Source organism: Panthera uncia (genome assembly GCF_023721935.1).
Source record: "Panthera uncia isolate 11264 chromosome A1 unlocalized genomic scaffold, Puncia_PCG_1.0 HiC_scaffold_17, whole genome shotgun sequence".
NCBI lineage: Eukaryota > Metazoa > Chordata > Mammalia > Carnivora > Felidae > Panthera > Panthera uncia.
Window position 1 is genome coordinate 17,970,932 of NW_026057577.1, and position 11,204 is coordinate 17,982,135.

The following is an 11,204-nucleotide window of genomic DNA, read 5'->3' on the forward strand; positions in this document are numbered from 1 at the left end:
AGTGTGTCTCTTTCCTTCCCTCTCTCACGTCCTCGAACCTATGAAAAAAGTACAGCCAGGAAGAGGAAGGAGGTGGAGTTTGCTAGAAACTAACCTGACCCAGCGCTGAGAATCTCCCAACTCCGAAGCTTGGTCTTGGATAGAATGGGGTGGAGGTTCATGACTGAGTAATGGAGTGACTTGAAAGACTTTTTTTTTTCATTAGGTAATACATTTCTGCGGTTCAACCTTCCAAAGTAACTAAAGGTTGCAGGGTGAAAAGTCTACCTGCCACACCAGTGCCCCAGCCAAATAGGTGCTCATCAGTGCTCACTAAAGGAAAACCAGCGTGCTCAGTCTTGGGGATCCTTCTGGAGAGAGTCTGCGCGGGCACAACCAACAATGAGTGTTCACCGTGTTGGTTTTTCCCCTTAAAAGTACAGGAAATGACTACAATGAGATACCTCTTACCCACCTACCAGAATGGATCAAAAAAGATTGACCCGACGACGTGTTGACATAAATGTGGTAACTGGAATCCTCGTATATCACTGGTTGAGAGTGTAAAACGTGACAAGTACTTTCAAAGTGTTTGGCAGTTTATAGCAAAGTTAAACATACACTGTTCTCTGACTCAGCAGTTTTACTTGTTGGCATCCACTCAAGAAAATTGAATGCAGATGTCCCCAAAAAGACTTGTACGTGTTCTTCATGTCAGCTTTATTCATCATAGCCAAAAATTAGAAATCACACAAACCCACCGACGGCAGAATGGACAAATTGTGAATATTCACACAGCAAAATACCACTCAACAAGGCTGAAAAGGAAAAGAGTGAGCCGCTGACATATGTAACAACATGGATGAATTTTAAAAACATGGGAGTGAAAGAAGCCAGACATTACATGGTAGGATTCCATTTACATGAAATACCAGCACAGGCAAAACTAAGCTATGATGATAGAAGTCAGAACAGTATTTCCATTTTGTTGGGATGGGAGTCAAGAGGAGCAGTGGATACTGCCTTCAAAGGTACACAAGGGAACTTTCTGGGAGTGGTGGAAACATTTTACCTCCTGATCTGAGTGGTGGTCCCATGGGTGGATATATATGTATATATCTGTGTGTGTGTATGTGTGTGTGTGTGTGTGTATACGTATATGTATATGTACATGTATATATATCTTACTGTATATAAGCTACGTATTAATGAAGTATCAGAGGGGCGCCTGGGTGGATTAGTCGGTTAAGTGCCTAACTTTGGCTCAGGTCGTGATCTCATGATCTCATGGTTGGTGGGTTCAAGCCCCATATCAGGCTCTGTGCTGACAGCTCAGAGCCTGGAGCCTACTTCAGATTCTGTGTCTCCCTCTCTCTCTGTCCCTCCCCCACTCATGCTCTGTCTCCTCAAAAAAAATTTTTTTTTTAATTTAATGAAGTATCATAAAAATATGAGAGCTAATATTTAAAAAGAATGAAATTTACATTATATATATACATATACATATATATACATATATGTATACATATATGTATATATATATAATTTATTGTCAAATTTGTTTCCATACAACACCCAGTGCTCCTCCCAACGCAGGTGCCCTCCTCAATGCCCATCACCCACTTTCCCCTCTCCCCCACCCCCCCATCAACCCTCAGTTTGTTCCCAGTATCTAAGAGTCTCTTATGGTTTGCCACCCTCCCTCTCTGTAACTTTTTTCCCCCTTCCCCCTCCCCCATGGTCTTCTGTTAAGTTTCTCAGGATCCACATATGAGTGAAAACATATGGTATCTGTCTTTCTCTGTATGGCTTATTTCATTTAGCATCACACTCTCCAGTTCCATCCACATTGCTGCAAATGGCCATATTTCACTCTTTCTCATTGCCAAGTAGTATTCCGTGTATATATAAACAACATCTTCTTTATCCATTCGTCAGTTGATAGACATTTAGGCTCTTTTCATAATTTGGCTATTGTTGAAAGCGCTGCTATAAACATTGGGGTACACGTGGCCCTATGCATCAGCACTCCTGTATTCCTTGGGTAAATTCCTAGAAGTGCTATTGCTGGGTCATAGGGTAGATCTATTTTCAATTTTTGGAGGAACCTCCGCACTGTTTTGCAGAGCAGCTGCACCAGTCTGCATTCCAACCAACAGTGCAAGAGGGTTCCCGTTTCTCCACATTCTCTCCAGCATCTATAGTCTCCTGATTTCTTCATTTTAGCAGCTCTGACTGATGTGAGGTGATATCTCAGTGTGGTTTTGGTTTGTATTTTCCTGATGAGGAGTGATGTTGAGCATCGTTTCATGTGTCTGTTGGCCATCTGGATGTCTTCTTTGGAAAAGTGTCTATTCATGTCTTCTGCCCATTTCTTCACTGGATTATTTGTTTTTTGGGTGTGGAGTTTGGTGAGCTCTTTATAGATTTTGGATACTAGCCCTTTGTCCGATATGTCATTTGCAAATATCTTCCCATTCCATTGGTTGCCTTATAGTTTTGTTGATTGTTTCCTTTGCCTTGAAGAAGCTTTTTACCTTGATGAGGTTCCAGTAGTTCATTTTTGCTTTTAATTCCTTTGCCTTTGGAGATGTGTCGAATAAGAAATTGCTGCGGCTGAGGTCACAGAGGTGTTTTCCTGCTTTCTCCTCTAGGGTTTTGATGGTTTCCTGTCTCACATTCAGGTCCTTCATCCATTTTGAGTTTATTTTTGTGAAAGTGGTCTAGTTTCATTCTTCTGCATGTTGCTGTCCAGTTCCCCCAGAACCATTTGTTAAAGAGATTGTCCTTTTTCCATTGGATACTCTTTCCTGCTTTGTCAAAGATTAGTTGGTCATACATTTGTGGGTCCAATTCTGGGGTCTCTCTTCTATTCCGTTGGTCTCTTTGTCAGTTTTTGTGCCAATACCATGCTGTCTTGATGATTATAGCTTTGTATAATCTGAAGTCTAGGCTGAAGTCTGGGATTGTGATGCCTCCCGCTTTGGTCTTCTTCTTCAATATCAGTTTGGCTATTTGGGGTCTTTTGTGGTTCCATACAAATTTTAGGATTGCTTGTTCTAGCTTTGAGAAGAATGCTGGTGCCGTTCTGATTGGGATTGCATTGAATGTGTACATTGCTTTGGGTAGTATTGACATGTTAACACTATTTATTCTTCCAATCCATGAGCACAGAATGTTTTTCCATTACTTTGTATCTTCTTCAATTTCCTTCATCAGCTTTCTATAGTTTTCAGCATACAGATCTTTTACATCTTTGGTTAGATTTATTCCTAGGTATTTTATGATTCTTGGTGCAATTTATTTCTCTTTCTGTTGCTTCATTATTGGTATATAAAAATGCAACTGATTTCTGTACATTAATTTTGTACCCTGCGACTTTGCTGAATTCATGTATCAGTTCTAGCAGTCTTTTGGTGGAGTCTGCTGGTTTTCCATGTAGAGTATCATGTCGTCTGCGAAAAGTGAAAGTTTGACTTCATCTTAGCCAGTTTTGATGCCTTTGACTGAATTTTGTTGTCTGATTGCTGATGCTGGGACTTCTAACACTATGTTAAATAACAGTGGTGAGAGTGGACATCCCTGTCATGTTCCTGATATCAGGGGGAAGCTCTCAGTTTTTCCCCATTGAGGTGATATTAGCTGTGGGCTTTTTAAAATGGCTTTTATGATGTTTAAGTATGTTCCTTCTATCCCAACTTTCTCAAGGGTTTTTATTAAAAAAGGATGCTGTATTTTGTCAAATGCTTTTTCTGCATCAATTGACAGGATCATATGGTTCTTATCTTTTCTTTTATTAATGTAATGTATCACATTGATTGATTTGTGAATATTGAACCAGCCCTGCATCCCAGGAATGAATCCCACTTGCTAATGGTGAATAATTCTTTTTATATGCTGTTGAATTCGATGTGCCAGTATCTTGTTGAGAATTTCTGCATCCATATTCATCAGGGATATTGGCTTGTAGTTCCCTTTTTTTGTTGGGTCTCTGTATGGTTTGGGAATCAAAGTAATGCTGGCTTCATAGAATGAGTCTGGAAGTTTTCCATCCCTTTCTATTTTTTGGAGCAGCTTGAGATGGATAGATACTGTATCTGCTTTAAATGTCTGGTAGAATTCCCCAGGGAAGCCATCTGGTCCAGGAATCTTATTTGTTGGGTGATTTTTGATAACTGATTCAATTTCTTCACTAGTTATAGGTCTGTTCAAATTTTCTATTTCTTCCCGTTTGAGTTTTGGTAGTGTGTGTGTGTGTGTTTAGAAATTTGTCCATTTCTTCCATGTTGTCCATTTTGTTGGCATATAATTTTTCATAGTATTCCCTGATGATTGCTTGCATTTCTGAGGGATTGGTTGTAATAATTCCATTTTCATTCATGATTTTATCTCTTTGGGTCCTCTCCCTTTTCTTTTTGAGAAGCCTGGCTAGAGGTTTATCAATTTTGTTTATTTTTTCAAAAAACCAGCTCTTGGTTTCATTGATCTGCTCTAATGTTTGTTTGTTTGTTTGTTTGCATTCTATATGTTTATTTCTGCTCTGATCTTTATTATTTCTCCTCTTCTGCTGGGTTTGGGGTGTCTTTGCCGTTCTGCTTCTATTTCCTTTAGGTGTGCTATTAAATTTTGTATTTGGGATTTTTCTTGTTTCTGGAGATAAGCCTGGATTGCATTGTATTTTCCTCTTAGGATTGCTTTTGCTGCATCCCAAAGGGTTTGGATTGTTGTATTTTCACTTTCATTTGTTTCTGTATATTTTTAAATTTCTTCTCTAATTGCCTGGTTGACCCATTCATTCTTTAGTAGGATGTTCTTTAACCTCCTTGCTTTTGGAGGTTTTCCAGACTTTATCCTGTGGTTGATTTCAAGTTTCATAGCATTGTGGTCTGAAAGTGTGCATGGTATGATCTCAATTCTTTTATACTTATTAAGGGATGTTTTGTGACCCAGTATGTGATCTATCTTGGAGAATGTTCCATGTGCACTCGAGAAGAAAGTATATTCTGTTGCTTTGGGATGCAGAGTTCTAAATATATCTGTCAAGTCCATCTGGTCCAATGTATCATTCAGGGCCATTGTTTCTTTACTGATTCTCTGTCTAGATGATCCATTGTTGTGAGTGGAGTATTAAAGTCCCCTGCAATTACCACATTCTTATCAATAAGGTTACTTATGTTTGTGATTGTTTTATACATTTGGGGGTGTCTAAATTTGGTGCATAGACATTTATAATTGTTAGCTCTTCCCGATTGATAGACCCTGTAATTATTATATAATGCCCTTCTTCATCTCTTGTTACAGCCTTTAATTTAAAGTCTAGTTTGTCTAAGTATGGCCACTCCAGCTTTCTTTTGACTTCCAGTAGCATGATAGATAGTTGTCCATTCCCTCACTTTCAATCTGAAGGTGTCCTCGGGTCTAAAATGAGTCTCTTGTAGACAGCAAATAGATGGGTCTTGTTTTTTTATTCATCCTGATACCCTGTGTCTTTTGGTTGGAGCATTTAGTCCATTTACATTCAGTGTTATTATTGAAAGATACGGGTTTAGAGTTATTGTGATGTTTGTAAGTTTCATGCTTGTTGTGATGTCTCTGGTACTTTGTGGTCCTTGCAACATTTCACTCACAGAGACTCCCTTAGGATTTCTTGTAGGGCTGGTTCAATGGTGATGAATTCCTTCAGTTTTTGTTTGGGAAGACCTTTATCTCTCCTTCTATTCTGAATGACAGACTTGCTGGATAAAGGATTCTTGGCTGCATATTTTCCCTGTTCATCACATTGAAGATTTCCTGCCATTCCTTTCTGGCCTGCCAGGTTTCAGTAGACAGATCCGTCACTAGTCTTATTGGTCTCCCTTTACATGTTAGAGCATGTTTATCCCTAGCTGCTTTCAGAATTCTCTCTTTATCCTTGTATTTTGCCAGTTTCACTATGATATGTCATGCAGAAGATCGATTCAAGTTACGTCTGAAGGGAGTTCTCTGTGCCTCTTGGATTTCAGTGCCTTTTTCCTTCCCAAGATCAGGGAAGTTCTCAGCTATGATTTGTTCAAGTACACCTTTGGCCCTTCTGTCTCTTCTTCTTCTGGAATTCCTGTGATACGGATATTGTTCCATTTGATTGAATCACTTCATTCTCTAATTCTCCCCTTGTAATCCTGGATTTTTTTAAGTATTTTTCTCAGGTTCCTCTTTTTCCATAATTTTATCTTCCAATTCACCTATTCTCCCCTCTGCTTCTTCAATCCATGCTGTGGCCACCTCCATTTTATTTTGCACCTCACTTATAGCATTTTTTAATTCATCATACTATTTTTTAGTCCCTTGATCTCCGTAGCAATAGATTCTCCGCTGTCCTCTATGCTTTTTTCAAGCCCAGTGATTAATTTTATGACTATTATTCTAAATTCTTGTTCAGTTATATTGCTTAAATTGGTTTTGATCAGTTTGTTAGCTGTCACTTCTTCCTAGAATTCTTTTTGAGGAGAATTCTTCTATTTCATCATTTTGGCTAGTTTTCTGTCCCATATGAGTTTTAAAAGTTTGTTGTGTGCTCTGCAACTGTGAGCACTGCTATCTTAAAGGAGGGTCATACACTGTCCAGGGCCTGGCCACTCAGGTGGTGTTTTTTGGAGCGTGTTATTACTTGTTCTCTGTTGTTGTGACTTTCCTACTCGTAGTGATGTTTTGGACCCTCCACCAGATGTGCTTTGATTTGTTCCTTGGAGTTCCTATCAGTTCTCAAGTTGTCCCATTTTCTTCCTGTTAGATTCAATCTCTTTTACTCCCAGACTCTTAGGGTTCAAAGTCCTTTGGCTTTAGCACTTCTTTGTTTGAGAGACGTGGGCAGTATGGATCCCCCTTATTCTCCACCATGTTGGCCTGAAATTTGAATTTTCAACAGAGCTTTGGCAGCTCAAAATGACTAGAAAGTTCTGACATCTGTCCATGATGTAGGTAAGTATAGGAGATATTCAACAGAGTAGAAGAAGTGAGTGCATAGAAATGAAGTGGATTCATTCTTCTGTTTTATTGAGTAAATTCTGCTCGATGAATCACTTATAATTTCATTATGGAACATTCTGTTACACATAAAATGATGCTGTAGGTTCTTTATGCAACACATAGTAATGAGTTTTTTAAAAAGGAATATGAACAGCAAATAAACATTCAGGAGAACAGTCAGTGGGGAAAGAAAGGAGTCACTGGATTCAGAAAAGGGATCCCGAATTGACCCCAAATTCAATCTGATTTTTTTTCTTAAAGGGAAAAGATGAAAAACTAATAAAATGTTAATATTTTAAATTTAGGGGGTGTCTTTAAGAGTGTTTATTACATTTGTATCTGCACCCATTATTTCAAATATCTCCTATTAAAAAATGGTTTTTATTTATTAATAGAGAATTATCTGAGATTTACTGCAAGCCATCACAACTTTATAGCCTCCTTGTAATGGTGTTAAACAGGCAAAATGTGTTCTTGTATATTAAACTTCATGAAGAATATCCAAGAAATTATTAGTCATCACCCCTGGGTTAGGAAAGAATCTTAAATCCACTATATAATCTCTAGTAGTAATTGAATATTTCTTTTCAGTGTTACTTATTAATAATGTAATTCAGTAAGTGGTTTAAATTATTTGACCTTTTAGGTATTTGTAGGTTCTAAAATGTTATAATGATACAGTTTTCTGGAAGGGACTTTATTGTCAGATCTGAAGACATAGTTTTGACATGGCACATATTTTGAGTAGTAGTACTGTATTAAAATTAGGGGGGAAAGCATAAATATTATCCTGTTCCTTTAGTCAGCATTATACCTGTACTACCCCTTAAATGTAAAGTTACTGAATATTAGTGTATATGTGTTCTGTTGCCACTGCACTAGATTTTTCCCCCAGTTTTATTGAGAAGTAGATGACCTCCATCACTATGTCAGTTTAAGTCACACAGCTTGATGGTTTGATTTACATATATTGTAAAAGGAATCCCACAGTAGTTAACAGCTAACCCGCTGGAATTTCTGTCCCTTTCCCAGAAGACCCCTGATGACAATCTCTGGGATGAGTGTTTGCCAGTCTGTGTTCTTTTTTTTCCCCCTTTTGATTCCTTCAATTCTGTATTTCCTTTTTGAATTCAATACAATTTTGCAAACAGTCTGAACTTCCTTGTGAAGAAAAGCAAATGTAAACCTGTACATAGTATCAGCTAACTTCACGCACAGTACTTTCCGTTTGTGCTGCAGCTGTGGCCATGGCAGTCTGTGACATACAGAAAAGATTTCTTGGTTTCCGTATTTTGTGTTTCAAAAAGCAAAGGAGGCTGTGATACATTAAACAAAGATTTATCTTTAAAATGGTTCAGGGCCGCCTGGATGGCTCAGTTGGTTGGGCGTCCGACTTCAGCTCAGGTCGTGATCTCGTGGTCCATGAGTTCGAGCCCCGCATCGGGCTCTGGGCTGATGGCTCAGAGCCTGGAGCCTGCTTCAGATTCTGTATCTCCCTCTCTCTCTGACCCTCCCCCATTCATGCTCTGTCTCTCTCTGTGTCAAAAATAAATAAACGTTAAAAAAATTTTTTAAAAAATTAAAAAAAAAAACGGTTCAAATAAGCATTCTCCAATACGGTAACCACTCAAACCTCAGTTATGTGGAACATCCATGTAGATGGAAAAGTACATGCCCTAATAGGGCTGAACAAATCTATTACCACTGCATTAAATAATAAGAACTAAATACAGTTGAACAGACAACAAAGAATACCATGGTAGCTATTATTTTTTAAATGTTTGTTTTTGAGAGACAGAGACAGAGACAGAGCACGAGCAGGGCAGGGGCAGAGAGAGAGGGAGACACAACGTCCGAAGCAGGCTCCAGGCTCTGAGCTCTCAGCCCAGAGCCCGATGCGGGGCTCGAACTCATGAACCACGAGATCATGAGCTGAGCAGAAGTCAGACACTTAACCACCTGAGCCACCCAGGCACCCCTGCAGCTATTATGTTAATATAAAAATTTTTGTTTTTAAGTTTAACAACTTATCAAGACATGTTGAGGGACCCCTGGGTGGCTCAGTCATTTGAGCATCTGACTCTTGATTTCAGCTCAGGTCATGATCTCACAGTTTTGTGAGTTTGAGCCCCACATTGGGCTCTGTGCTGGCTGTGCACAGAACCTGTTTGGGATTCTCTCTCCCCCTCTCTCTCTGCCCCTCACCCACTTGCTCTGTCTTTATCTCTATCAAAATAAATAAACTTAAAAAGATAAACATAAAATAAACTTAAAAAAAAGACATTGATATAAAAGTGTGTACTTAAAGCATACAATCAGAAAAGTTTTGATATGTGTAAATCTGTGACACCATCACGTCAAAATAATGATTGTATCCAATACTACAAAAAGTTTCCTTGTAGCCCTTTGTTTTGTTTGTTGTTAAGTAATCTCCGCCCCCAAACTGGAATTTACAGCCCTGAGATCAGGAGTCACATGCTCTACTGACTGAGCCAGCCAGACACTCCTTCTTGTACTACTTTGTAATTCCTCTGTGCTGCCCCTTCCCGTCCCTTGCACCCCAATACTAATGGATCTGCTTTCTGTGACTGGAGATGAATCTTTGCTTTCCAGAACTCTCTATAAATATAGACATTACCTGTGGGCTCCTTTTTTGTTGCATTTCTTGTACTCTCTGAATATACTTTTGATAATTATTTCGAGATTCATCCTTGTTCCTTGTATCAGGAAACTGATTATTGTGGAGTAGTGTTCCACTGGATAGCTATGCCCGTTTGCTCATTCGGTTGATGAACATTCAATCTGCTTCCCATCTGGCTACAAATAACGGTCCTATGAACATTCATATACAAGTCTTTGTGGGACATATGTTTTATTTCACCTAGGAGAAGAATGGGCAGTCTATTGAGTCCGTTGAATTTTAGTCGTTCTAATTGTTGTGTACTAGTAGCTCACTATGGTTTTAATTTCCATTTTCATACTTAATAATAATGAACCTCTTTGTATTCACTTATTGGACATTCATAGATCTTTCTGAGTGAGCATTTGTTCAGATGTCTTATCTTTCTAAAAACTGAGTTTCTTATCGACTTGTAAGAGCCGTTTATATGTTCTAAATACACACTCTGATTCAGATACACGATTTGCAAGTGTTTTCCTCCAAGTTGTGGCTTTTTCTTCCTATCACTCTCTAATCAGTGTTTTTGAAGAACAGGGTTATTAATTTTGATGGCGTTCTAATACCAATTTATTCTTTTATGGATTGTGCTTTTGATGTTATATGTAAGAAATCTTTGTCTAACTGAAAACGACAAAAGTATTCTCCCATGTTTTCCTTGAGAAGTTTTATAGTCGTAGATTTTACATTTAGATCTACAAACCATTTTGAGTTAAATTTTTGGACTTTTCTACTTCATCGAGATGTAATTCACATATAACCTATTGTGTAAGTTTAAGGTAACATAATGATTTGATAGACATATATATATTGCAAAATGATTGCCACAAGAGGATTAGTGAACACATCCATCACTTTCACGTAATGATTTTTTGCGTGTGGTGAGAACTTTTAAAATCTACTCTTCGGAACTTTCAAATACACAATGCACTGTCGTTAACTGTGGTCACCATGCTGTACATTACGTCCCCAGGACTTACCTGTCTTGTAACTGAATGTTTGTAATCTTTGACCACCTTTCCCCATTTCTACCACCCCTGGCAACCAGCAGTCTGTTTCTGTGCCGTCGATTTTCTTAGATTCCACATATAAGTCAGATAGAATACTTGTCTTTATCTGCCTGACTTATGGTACTTGGCATAATAACCTCACATTTCATTCATGTTGCTGCAAATGGCAGAATTTCCTTCCTTTTTATGGCTAAGTAATCTTCATCTGTTGATGGACACTTAGGTTGCTTCCATGCATTAGCTATTGTAGTGTTGCCATGAATATTCAGGTTTTTTTTCTTCGAGATAGGGATTTCATTTTTGTTAAGTATGTACCCAGAAATGGAATGCTGGCTCCTATGGTAGTTCTGTTTTTCATTTTTTTCAGGAACCTCCTTAGTGTTTTCCATAGTGGCTGCACTGATTTATGTTCCCACCACAGAGCACGAGGGTTCCCTTTTCTCCACATTGTCACAAACATCTGGTATCTCATCTTTTTTTTTTAAGTTTATTTATTTATATTGAGAGAAAGAGAGCGGGGGGGGGGGGGGGGG